The sequence below is a fragment of the Miscanthus floridulus genome, chromosome 5 (genome assembly GCF_019320115.1).
Source record: "Miscanthus floridulus cultivar M001 chromosome 5, ASM1932011v1, whole genome shotgun sequence".
NCBI lineage: Eukaryota > Viridiplantae > Streptophyta > Magnoliopsida > Poales > Poaceae > Miscanthus > Miscanthus floridulus.
Genome location: NC_089584.1, coordinates 63,993,661 through 64,005,907, shown reverse-complemented (window position 1 = coordinate 64,005,907; position 12,247 = coordinate 63,993,661). Strand labels below are relative to the sequence as shown.

Sequence of the window (12,247 nt, the reverse complement as noted above, 5' to 3'; positions counted from 1 at the left end):
AGGCATTGGAGTCAACCTTCTTCTTCTTCTTCTTCTCTAAAGAAGCCTTGCTGCGGTGCTTGCCATCGCCACTATGGCTAGAGGAGGCTTCCCCAGACTACTTCTCCTTCATCCGTGTAGCCCACTCCTCCTCTATCAGTAGCAGCTTGCCAATGTCCATCATTGTTGTGGCTTGCTCCATACGCTTGTCCACTGCCCGCAGATGGCCTGTCACATCCTCAATGGTGAGGGTGGACAAGTCCAGTATCATCTCTATAAAGAGAGCGATATGGTTGTACTTCACTGGCACGGAGTGGAGGTACATGGAGACCACGTCTTCTTTGTCGATGGTGATGTCGTGGCTCCACAACTTGCTGATGAGTGACTATAGGCGGAGGGAGAAGTCCTCCACTGTCGATGAAATATGGTCGGCAGTCTACCTAGGGGTATGCCCAAGGTAGTAGATTGTCGGCAGACAGATGCGCAAGCCACAAACAAGACGGTGACGCAAGATAGACACGAGGTTTTATCTAGGTTCGGCCGCCAAAAAGGCATAATACCTACGTCCTGCGTCTGATTGTATTGTTGTATGTCAATGAGAGATGTTTTTAGAGGGGTCCCCTGCCCGCCTTATATAGTCCGGGGGGTAGGGTTACAGATCTAGAAACTAATCCTAGTCAGTTACAATTGCTATAGGTGACCGGATAAGGATTCCTATTCTAACCGACCAAGATCTTGCTTGATCGCCAAGTCTGTCTTGACTCCTTGCGCGGGACTCCAAACAGGTTGGTCGGGCCACGCGTTGTCTTTTGGTGGACCAAACCCACTGATCCGGGCCGACCCAATCTTAGCTGTAAGGGTATAGGGGATAATACCCCCACAGCTAGTCCCCGAGCACCATGTATTATGCTGCGACACGCCATTTTAACCTTCTCCAAATAGTAAAGCTTGAGTCCTTGACATTTCTGACCACCGTTGTTGCCGGAGAAGTAGGTTGTCTGAAGAATGTATGGTGCTCTTAAGAAAAAAGAAAAAGATTTCCATCCTGTGAAGTGTGCCCACTTGTATTTCTGAAAAGAAATGTAAGTGAATCTTGAAGCGTAGCATCCTTGATCATCAGAGGCGTAGGGGTTGAAAAACAAACACATTCACCGCAAGGTGAAGTGTGCCCACTTAGTCCCCGAGCCTGGTAGTAGGTGACGTAGGCACGTGGTGCCAGGGTCTAAAAAAGAATTCCCAGTTAAGTTGAGAACCCAATCATCGTACAAGCGATACGAGATGCACCGGTAGGTGCATCGTACCGATGTAGTCCCCGGGCTTGCTGGAAGGCGAAGTATGAGCCTTGTAGCAAGGTCTAAACAAATGTCTCTCAACTGTATGTGAGTACAAATCACATGTAGCTGAGGAGAACGATCTCCGAGCAGTGGTCGGGATAGTTCCAGAGCACGATAGTAATCCGTTTAATCAGTCAAAGCATTAGGGTCGATTAAACAAACACATTCACCGCAAGGTGAAGTGTGCCCACTTAGTCCCCAAGCCTGGTAGTAGGTGACGTAGGCACGTGGTGCCAGGGTCTAAAAACAATTCCTAGTTAAGTTGAGAACCCAATCGTCGTACAGGCGATACAAGATGCACCGGCAGGTGCATTGTACCGATGTAGTCCCCGGGCTTGCTGGAAGGCGAAGTATGAGCCTTGTAGCAAGGTCTAAACAAATGTCTCTCAACTGTATGTGAGTACAAATCACATGTAGCCGAGGAGAACAATCTCCGAGTAGTGGTCGGGACAGTTCCCGAGCATGATAGTAATCCCCGAACACGGTAGTGGTCGTAGCAGTCCCCGAGCACGGCAGTGGTCTGGGCAGTCCCGAGCACGGTAGTGGTCTGGATAGTCCCCGAGCATGGAAGTGGTCTGGGCAGTCCCGAGCATGGCAATGGTCTAGATAGTCCCCGAGCACGGAAGTGGTCTGGGCAGTCCCCGAGCACGGTAGTGGTCTAGGCAGTTCTTGAGCACAAGACATGCAGCAAAAAAACGAACGCCGCTTGTACTATTATTTGGTGTATTTATTTATCTTCTTATTCTGTCAAGTCCAATCATGCATGTCTGGTCAAAAAAGCAGACAGGTATAGCACGTCATACTGTCTTCTTGCCCTTTCTAGCAAACAGTCGCTTGGCACCTGTAAAGAGGTGCATCAGTGTGGGCCCTCTCACACTAGCAACGAAGAGGCGCGTACACTGGTAACAAAGGGACGCGTTTATTGGCGTAGATCTCGAGGTTGTGAAAACAACCGTCTACGGCACGTGCGCACGTCTCCCAAGAATCTCGGGCGGACAAAACGACGGAACTCTTGGTTATTTATAATATAGAACTGGTAAGTTATTTTTTACCGATCCCCATTATCCCTCACCGCTGCAGCCTTCTTCCTCCTCTTGCCAAACCCTATTCCTCCGAAATCATCACCAATCACCCCTGCACTGTATCCACCCCTTTAGCAAGGACAGATTAATGGCGAAGAGGGACTCCTAGAAGAAAGCTAGAGTCATGGCGAAGGAGTGGTGGAAGTCAAGGAGCAATGAGCAGACCATCGAAGACCTCGTCACCATGGGAGTGCTCCATAACAAGGCACTCGCGGGATGGCGTGCGCTGGAAGGAGAAAGTTACCCTGATCCACAACCAGGTGAGATTGTGGTTTTTGAGAATTTCTTCAAGCGGGTTTTGGGGTTCCAGTGCACCCTTTCCTTCAGGGGCTATGTTTGTATTACGAGATTGGGATTTGCAATCTGCACCCCAACTCGATTCTTCTCATCTCCACCTTCATCCATCTTTGCGAAGCATATGGTGGCTTCCAGCCCCATTTCGACCTCTTTCGTCATCTGTTCTGTCTGCGGAAGAAAGGGAGCAGTGGCTCAAAGATAGCCAGAGGCATATACCTCAATCTGCATGACGGGATGAAGGCCCAGTACTTGCACTGCCCTTGGAACACATCGCTGGATGAATGGTACAAGAAGTGGTTCTACATCCGCGAAGAGCCAAACACGATCACCCTGTGTGATGTGGGGTTCATTCTGGAGAAGAAGAACAGCTGGTCGGAGAAGCCCGAGCACTTGGAACAAATTGCAGAACTACTCGGGATGATCCCGTGGGAGAAACTGGATGGTCCAAGCGTGGTTGGGAACTTCATCAGCCGAAGGATCCAGCCCTGCCAGAGGAGGGTACATCCGGGCTACGAATACCAGGGTAGCGCAGATCCAACGAGGACCAGGAAAGAGGCGCTCGACAAGATAGAAATCAAAGCCAGGATTGGAGAGCTATTCAACTTAGCTGATCCGAATTATGTCAGGTTAAGCGACAACGAGCATGTCTTCAAGCTGGCCCGACCTCCCCCAAAGGTAAATTATGCTGCCTTGTACCTGTAGAGTCATGTTGTAACAAAAATTTACTGTGTTGTCGTCTTTATGTTTCCTAGAGTAATGGTCGTGATAGGGCAGCAGTGTTTGTGTCTTCACCCCCTAGTGTGGATTGGCCACAAGTTGTCGGCCCAACCGCCTAGACTAGTGCCAGGGCCGAAGACATCGACTGGGCCGTACTTGGGGTTGGGGAGGAGGCAACAGCCAGGGCTGCTGGCAAGCGGCCGGTGGCCAGCAAACGTCGTCAGGCCATCTTCCCACTGTCAGATGATGAAATAGAGGATGCAGACATCTTCCGACTCATTCCTCGAAAGAGGAGGAGACAACTTGAGTCAACGGAGCAGGGTGGCTCCTCCGTGCCAGCTGGGATCGCATCGCCGACCACTGCAACGTAGAGTACAAGCGGCAAAGGGGTCGAGCACCAGGCCCCGGCGCCGGTACTGGTCGTGGAAAAAGACCCGGTGGCACCCGCCTAGCACGTGGAGCAAGCACGGTCGAAGAGACGCTCCTTCGCCACGTCATTCCGTGCTTCCAAGCTGTAAGTATTTGCAACCTTGATGTAAGCTTACAATCTATATTGGATACTGTTGTCTTTTGAACTTATCTCTGATATATTAGGTCGGCATCCACCGAAAATCCCAAACAGCTAGCCGGGTGCGGCATGGCTTTGCCAGCAATGGCGGAGAGAACTGCCCAGCAACCGGCTATGGAGGAACCTGTAGAAGAAATTCCACCGGAGCCTCAGCAGATGAGCGGCCAGACGACAGTCCCCGAGCAGCTGGTCGAGAAGAGAGCCGAACCAAGTACAAATTCTCCGAGCACTAACCCTGCTAAGGGGGATACGTCGGCGTCAAGTGGACTAGATCAAGCCGTGGAGCAGTAGCCGGAGGTGGCATAGAGCACGCTTGCCGATGCCACGGCTTATGGGAAAGCCATAGTGGTCGCAGAGACTACAAACTCCAGACCAGCGCCGCTTCCTAAACAAGAGGCTGAAGAAGACAAAGTAGAAGAGGTCCTGGGCCGTCCCCAAGACAAACGACAACATGTATATGTGTCGCGCTGGCGGAACAACGAGTGGGTTATGCATGAGGAAATCCCAGAGGTCAAAGAGACCCTAAAAGTTGAACGAGCGGCAAAACGTCTGGTGATGGAAGTCCAGGTATGTTTGGCTTGACCACTTGATCCTGTTATTCAATCAAACTGTCTGACTTAGCTTGTTTACATGCAGGACTTGATGAAGACCGCAAAGTACCGAAAAAGGTGCTTCGACCAAATTGAGGGGATCATGGCAAGCAACAGAGAACTGGCTGCCGAGGTGGAACGCTTGTGCCACCAACTTGAAGCCGCCAACCAGGAGAGGACGGAGCAAGAGGCACAAAACCAGAACCTGGCCGTCCAGCTCAGTAACAAAGAGCAAGAAAAAACAAGTAAGTTGTCATTTTATCACAGCAAGTGCATGACACGTGTTGTTGCATTGTTGGTAGTGACAGTTGTAGTGTAGGGTTGGAGGCCGAAGTAGTCCATCTCTAAGAGGAGAATAGTCGTGTGGCCGCAGAGTGTGGTCGCCTGAAGGAGGACAAGGAGAAACTGGCGCGCGACCAGTCTCAACTCCAGGACCGCACAACTAAGATGAAGGAGGAACTGAAAAGTAAGTGTTCCAGACCACCTTGCTCATTCTGTTGGTCGCCTTATCCTGTTGTGGCATAACATTTGAATATCTTGTGCGTGTTATAGTTTTAAAAGTCAATGCCAAGAAGCATCTTGTAGCACCCGGTTTTAAAGACAAAACCAGATACACACTATATGTGAGCCCAGGAAATCAAATATCACATATAGCCACAAATAAGGGTAATATCAAAAGACAATACTTATTACATAATGTATTAGTAAAAGAAAAGTACCCTCAGAGTATAGACAGCGGAAAGTTGACTCCGACATTCTGGCAAAGACTCCGAATCCACAGGGACGACTGACTGGTTGACCACATGCCTAACTCCTCCAAACCAGCGATCTGGTACCCATCCGGGATTTTTATCCAAAGTATAGAAAAATAAAGCAAGCATAAGTACATGTCGTACTTAACAATTTTATCATGGGGTTCATGAGGCTCAAAAAGGGCTGACACTGGTTTACTGCGATTAGCTTTAATAGATCATCTTTTTAAGCAGTTGGGTGGCAAAGGATTTATCATTCCCTTAAACACATGATCAGGTAAACATGATTAATGTATAGCATAAACAATCAATTATTAGAACCATTATCCATTAGTGATCGTCTCTATTCCATAAGGGTCCAAGGCCGCTCGTGTCCGTGAGCACGGCTGTTATAACAGTTTTATACTCTGTAGAGTTTGTACACGTTCACTGTGAGTTGTGATTTACCCTTTCGCCCGAGGTAGCTATTCTCTTGACCCACTTCCAAGGAAGGTCGGCAGGGTTCACTATGAAGCCTTTCAAAGAATTCATCTAACATGTTAGGGCCGCCAGGCGTATGTGGCCCATCTCTAGGAGTGGCAAGCGTGGGCATCGCAGCACGGTACACACTTCCCAGCAGCAAAGGAAACATACCCCGTGCCTAAAAGGTAACCACTAACAAGCTAGAAAAGATCCTCATACTGAGCTAAAGCCAGAGCCATATGGCCCTCACAGCTGTACTGTAAGTCCCGGATGATCGCTTACAGATAAGTCCTTAGGGAGAGGAATCTGAAGCATATAAACACTTCAGCCCCCTGATTCCATGTTACTAAAAAGTCATATTTTAATGTTTATTGCATATACCATTAGTCAAGTTACAAGATCATGGTTTTGATTAAGCACTAGCAAAAACTATCCCAATGCATTATCCCAAAGGTTTTCAAGGAACAAGATATCAAATATCTAGGATATCCTTAATGGTAACAAGGGTGACGCATGCAATATGAATTAAGTGTTTAAATGTAAATAGGTAACAAGGATAGTCCCATGCTATACTTGCCTTACACACTGATCCTTCGGTAAGCTTTATTCTTTGATGTCTTTCTTCTTGTTCTTCTTGGATCACCACGCGTATCTCACCGACTGGACAATCGTAGAACACCACACAAACATCCATACACATACATGCATAGCATACAGTTATATCTATATCAGAACAGTACACCAATCATAGAAAAATTAAGTAAAAGAGATTGATATACGATTCTACGTATCACTACGATCACACAGTCGCGAGAAGCACGCTAATCGAAACTACGGTTCAAAAGTTACAACTACCGAGAGATTTGCTTAACACGTGGAAAGAAACTATAGGCTTCATTTATGTTAACTATATGAATTCATATACAAAAGATATTTTATAAACAATATGGATTAAATTAAGTCAATTTTAGATTTAAATTATAAAACAAAAGTAAAACAAATCATATTTTATGTATAAAATCTAGTTGCATAATCATTAATCAAGATATGACTTAAACTATGATTTTTATGAAATAGTAATATAGTAAACATCATTACTAATGCGTAGATCTCGTCGTTACGAAATAAACGCAACTTGAACGGACTTTTTCGGAGTTGAAATGAATAAGTTACGATTTAAACAAGTTTTACTTTAATTAAATAATAGGTTAAATCTACCCATGAATTTCAAGTGTTGAAAACATGCCTAATAGTTGTATAAACACGTAGATAACGTAAACACGGTCCTAACGCAATTCGAACGGATCAAATCGGACTTAAAACGCAAAAGTTACGCATAAAATAAGATCCAGTGGCATTTCTGTAATTAACTTGAACTCAAATTTGAATTAAAACAATTAAAATATGAATTTAAATGTACTTTGGACTGGGCACACTAATTCTGGAAAATATAGGGTTTAAATCAGAAGAAAACAGGACCTAAAAGAAATCAGTTTGAACTAATTTGGATCGCGAGTTGATTACTGGAAAAGGCGGGGACTTTTCTGCAAAACGTGCATGGTTGACTGCTGGGTTGACTCCTGGCTACTGACCAGGTGGGCACGTGGCACCCCGCATGTGGTGCGGTTCACCATGTGGCGTGGTGGACGCGGTGACATGGCGCCGTGGACCACGTCCACGAGTCCGTGGTGCACCGGTTACATAACTAACCGGTTGTTCTAATCTAGGCCGTCTATGCTCGATCCGACGGTGTGGAGTGAACGGGAGGAACTCTGGTGGCGGCACGGCATCTCCGATGAGGGCGCCATGGCCAGCGGTGTCAGGCGCTCGGTGCTACGGTGTCCTAGTGCATCGCTCAACATAACGGAGGCACGGTGAGGTGAAGAAGCTCACCGCGAATCCAACGGCGGTGGTCGTGGCGTCTGGAAGGCCTCCGAAGGCACGGTCGATGGCGGCGGTGGTCTGAGGAGAGAGGGAGGGCGCGGGTGAGGTGAATCCAACCAAAACGTGACCAAAAACAAAATAGGGAGGTACCTACGGGCGCGGTGGATCACGTCGGAGCTCCAGGAGACGTCGGCGACGACGATTGAGTTCGAGAACGATGGATTCGCCGGCGGCAGTGGCGAGCTCAAACGCGGTGGGGAAAAGGGAAGAAGGAGGCTCGGCTCGGGTTTTATAGGCGGCGGGGCTGCGGTAGATGGAAGGGGAGCGCGGGCGCGGGCGGATTGGGCGCTTGCCTTGTAGGAGCATCGGCGCGGTGGCTTTCCATACACGGGCGCGCCATTACCGGGACAGAGGAAGGAAAACACGCGAAGGAGAAAGGAAGGGAAGGTGAGGCACTGACATGCGGGCCTCGCGTCACAGCGGGAGGAAAGGAGAGGCAGCGCGTGCGGGCGGCTGACGCGCAGGGACAGCTGTCTGGCGGGGCCAATAGGGCAGCGGGAGGGAGAGAAGCGCGTGCGGGTGCGGGCGTAGGCGCGCGGAGCAGGCCGAGCGGCTGCACGGAGCAGCAGACGCGCTGAGCGGGCCACCTTGCTGGGCTGCAGTCGTGTGCGTTGCGCGCGTGGGAGGAAGCGAAAAGGAGGGCGCGGAGCAGCGGCCGAGAAGGAGCAGGCCGGTGCGCGGGAGAGGGAAGAAGGGCACGTGAGAGTGGGCCAGCGACGATCTGGGCCGAGGCCGGGAAGGGGAAGGAAGAAGAGGCCGGGCCAAAACTAGGGCTGGGCTGAAAATAAAGAGAGTTTTTCAAAATCCTTTTCTAATTTCAAATTCTTTTCCAAATCCATTCTTTTCTTAATTCAAAACAAATTCTAATATGAACCGAATCACGTATAAATATGATTTAAAATTCGAACATTAATGAACCAGTTTTGGGTAAATTTCCCCCAGAATAACTTTTTAAGTTCTATCATTTTCTAATTTTCTTTTCTTTTATTTCAAAGCCATTTTAATTTCATTTCAAAAAACATTTTAACCATTTTGACTTTTCAATTAAAACAACTCAACCAAATAAAATCCAATGCAATGGCATGTATGCTCAAACATGTTACTATCTTATGATAGATTTTAAATTAATGAAAATTTTTATTTTCCTATGTTTTCATGAGCACAAAAATTCACAAATAAATCATTTTAATCCTATTTTCAAAAGAGGCAAATTTTGGGATGTTACAATTCTACCCCCCTTAAGATGAATCTCGTCCTCGAGATTCGAAAGACGTCGACTAAGAGATAGGAATACTCCATCCTTGGATTCTTCTTTACTTCCTCGTGCAGTTCCATCGTCTTGATAAAGATCCACTTTACTTTGTATACCTGTTGACCTTACTCCAAGTAATTTGCCAAACTGATTCCACGATTTTAACAGGCACCTTGAACAACTCTCAGGTTACCCTAATCACTAGGCTATAATTCTCTTTCCTCATATGTTCACCTTTCAACAAAGCTTCCTTATCTTCTTGGCCCAAAAGATGATCTACCATCAATCTTCAAAACATTAATGATCCTGGTGAAGTTGCTTGAACTGGGAATACAACTCTTAATCCTCAGTGTCCTCCAAACCTTCTTAGCACAATTCTTCGTTGCTAAGGGCATTGGTCATGACTTCGCTTCTTGGAGTGATAGCACTTTTCCAAGTCCTAATCAATCTCATTCCAACGAGGTTATCACAAGCTCAAAGACTAACTTGGTGAAGATGTCCTATATACTCTTGTTATTCTCCTAGATATTACTTTTACCTTCTAGAAGATGGTACTTCCATGCATCGCAATGGATAACTTCAGATAACATGTTAGTTCAACTCACGCTTATAAGGACACATCCTACACCTTCACAAGATGCATTATTGTAGATACAAAGCTCTCGTCCTGATCTATCAAGCTAATACCTAGGTTTTACTTCGACCTCTTGGACTCCTTCCAACACTTGGCTGAAGTCTCTTGGATCCAAACTAACTTAAAAGCTTTCTCGGTAGATTTATCAACAGTCTTGCTGGTCCTAGATAAACTTTCTTGGACTTCTAACCAAAACTCATTGAAACTCTGAGTTCTCTCTTGCATCCTTGAGTACCACCACGCTTCTGCTGCGCACTCTGATTTCCGCTGTGCAAACTCGAACGTATGATACTTCATCTTACCAATTCTTCAACTTGACTACCCCCCTTAAGATAAGGTAAAGTAGAGGATACCAAAGTATAGCTTGCATCGTCTTGTGATTGAAGTCTACTGTTGTTCAGGATTTCCTCAGGATTTTTGATCGTCCAAAATCAGAGATATGAACCGATAAAGTACAGGCAGCTCCGAAGACAGGGATAGGAAAACAGAAGAAACGTAACCCAACTATTTATTTCATTAATCCTTATACCTTAAACCTATAACTAAATGAAATTGCGGGAACACCCAACAAGATCATTGCAATCATTACAAAGATGCAAAACAAGCATAAACATAATGACAATTCGAACAAAGCACTTAAAATGCATAACTCATTCATCGACTCACTTGCGATACTATCGTTTTTATTACATAAGGGGCACAAATTCCTAATTCTTAAAAATGGCATGATTACAGGGACATCTCTCGCATGGGAGTGACACGTCATCCACTACATCAATTTCATCATGGGCTTCCTTTGTATTGTGTGTCACCGATCACTTGCTGGTGGCTAGTCCTGTATTGACCTACTCTGGCTACCTCCATGGCATAATTGTTGATTCTTCTGTGGGCAAGATTTAACATAATGTCCTTCCTGCTGGCAATGATAACACTTTCTCTTAGCTGGATCTTTAGTGATGTCATACTCCATAGAATTGTTGCTTAGAGTATTGTTAGCTTGCTGACTCTATAAGTTCATCTTTGTTTGACTAGACCACTTTTTAGCTCGCTTGATCTTTTGGGGTTGAAACTCCGTGTAGGTGATTGTCCACCCATCTATGCATACCTCATGTGGAAAGACTGGAGTAACCTTAGCTTGAGAAACTTCTAATTCTTTAGAGTCTGAGTTTAACTGACTAGGGATTGGAGCTGGATGTGACAATGTAATAGAACTCGAATGTTGATTTCTTCCTGATTCTGACTCTGGTGAGATCTCCTTTCTCTTCTTATCCACATTGTCCTCAGGTACAAGCTGAATACCTTCATACTCAATTCTTTCTCCTAACGGTGCGGTTAGAAGCACCGAACGCTGGGCATACTTGATCACTCCTTTACAAGCAGATAGCCATCCTATTCCAAGAATGACATCAATGTCCACTAACTCTAATACAATAAGATTTGCTTCAAATTTTACTCCTTTGATGTTAAGACTAACTCTTGGGCATTTGTGGCTTGCCTTCATTTCTCCTTCTGGGGTCTTAACTATCACTGGTCTCCTTATTGGAAGCATAGTTATCTTATGTTCCTTTATGTATGCACTGGAGATAAATGAATGTGAAGCTCTGGGGTCAAACAACACTGTGGCGGAAGCTAAGTTCACTGAAATGAAACCATACACAACCTCCTTAGCTCCATGAATGGTAGTCATATCCATATTATCCAATCTTCCTTGGATGTAGTTTCTCTTTGCTTTACTTCCTTGCTCCTGTTTCTTCTGGACCTTCTGTTCTTGCTTCGGCTGTGGGTGATCCTGGCATCCATGTGCCATTCTTCCAATATCTTCATTGGACTTCATATTCTTCCAAGCTTCTACTACTTGTCTCTTCACTGGTCCCTTTGGTATGTTGGTTTGACATTGTGGCAAGCGCTATTGAAAGCTCCTAGGTTGAGTCATTCCTTCTGGTGCTTGTTGTTGCATAGCTACAAACTTCTCCTTGTTGAATGCAGTCAAGGGCAACATAGCTTGGTCCTCCTGATCTCTGATACGTTGGCAGTTATCCTCATTACGATTCCATCTATATAGACAAAGATAGAGGATTGAGAATAGAGACAAAGTTTTCATAACAGACAGAGGCGGAAGTGAGCATAACTTTTAGCAAATAACAAGGTTGGAGAGAAAACAAGAACTAAGCAAGATAAAAGCATGCTAAACGTCCAGTTCTATCTAGGCTTGCGTCCTACAGTCAGCATTGCTCTGATACCACTTTGTAGCACCCGGTTTTAAAGACAAAACTAGATACACACTATATGTGAGCCCAGGAAGTCAAATCTCACATATAGCCACAAATAAGGGTAATATCAAGAGACAATACTTATTACATAACGTATTAGTAAAAGAAAAGTACCCTCAGAGTATAGACAGCGGAAAGTTGACTCCGATCTTCTGGCGAAGACTCCAAATCCACAGGGACGACTGACTGGTTGACCACAAGCCTAACTCCTCCAAACCAGCAATCTGGTACCCATCCGGGATTTTTATCCAAGTATAGAAAAATAAAGCAAGCGTAAGTACATGTCGTACTTAACAATTATATCATGGGGTTCATGAGGCTCAAAAAGGGCTGACACTGGTTTACTGCGATTAGCTTTAATAGATC

General features: G+C 45.8%; 1 pseudogene; it reads right to left on the bottom strand.

The window, feature by feature from the left end:
• The window catches only part of LOC136454712 (ABC transporter B family member 11-like), a 135,991-nt pseudogene that overhangs the window by 13,230 nt on the left and 110,514 nt on the right, over positions 1 to 12,247 (bottom strand).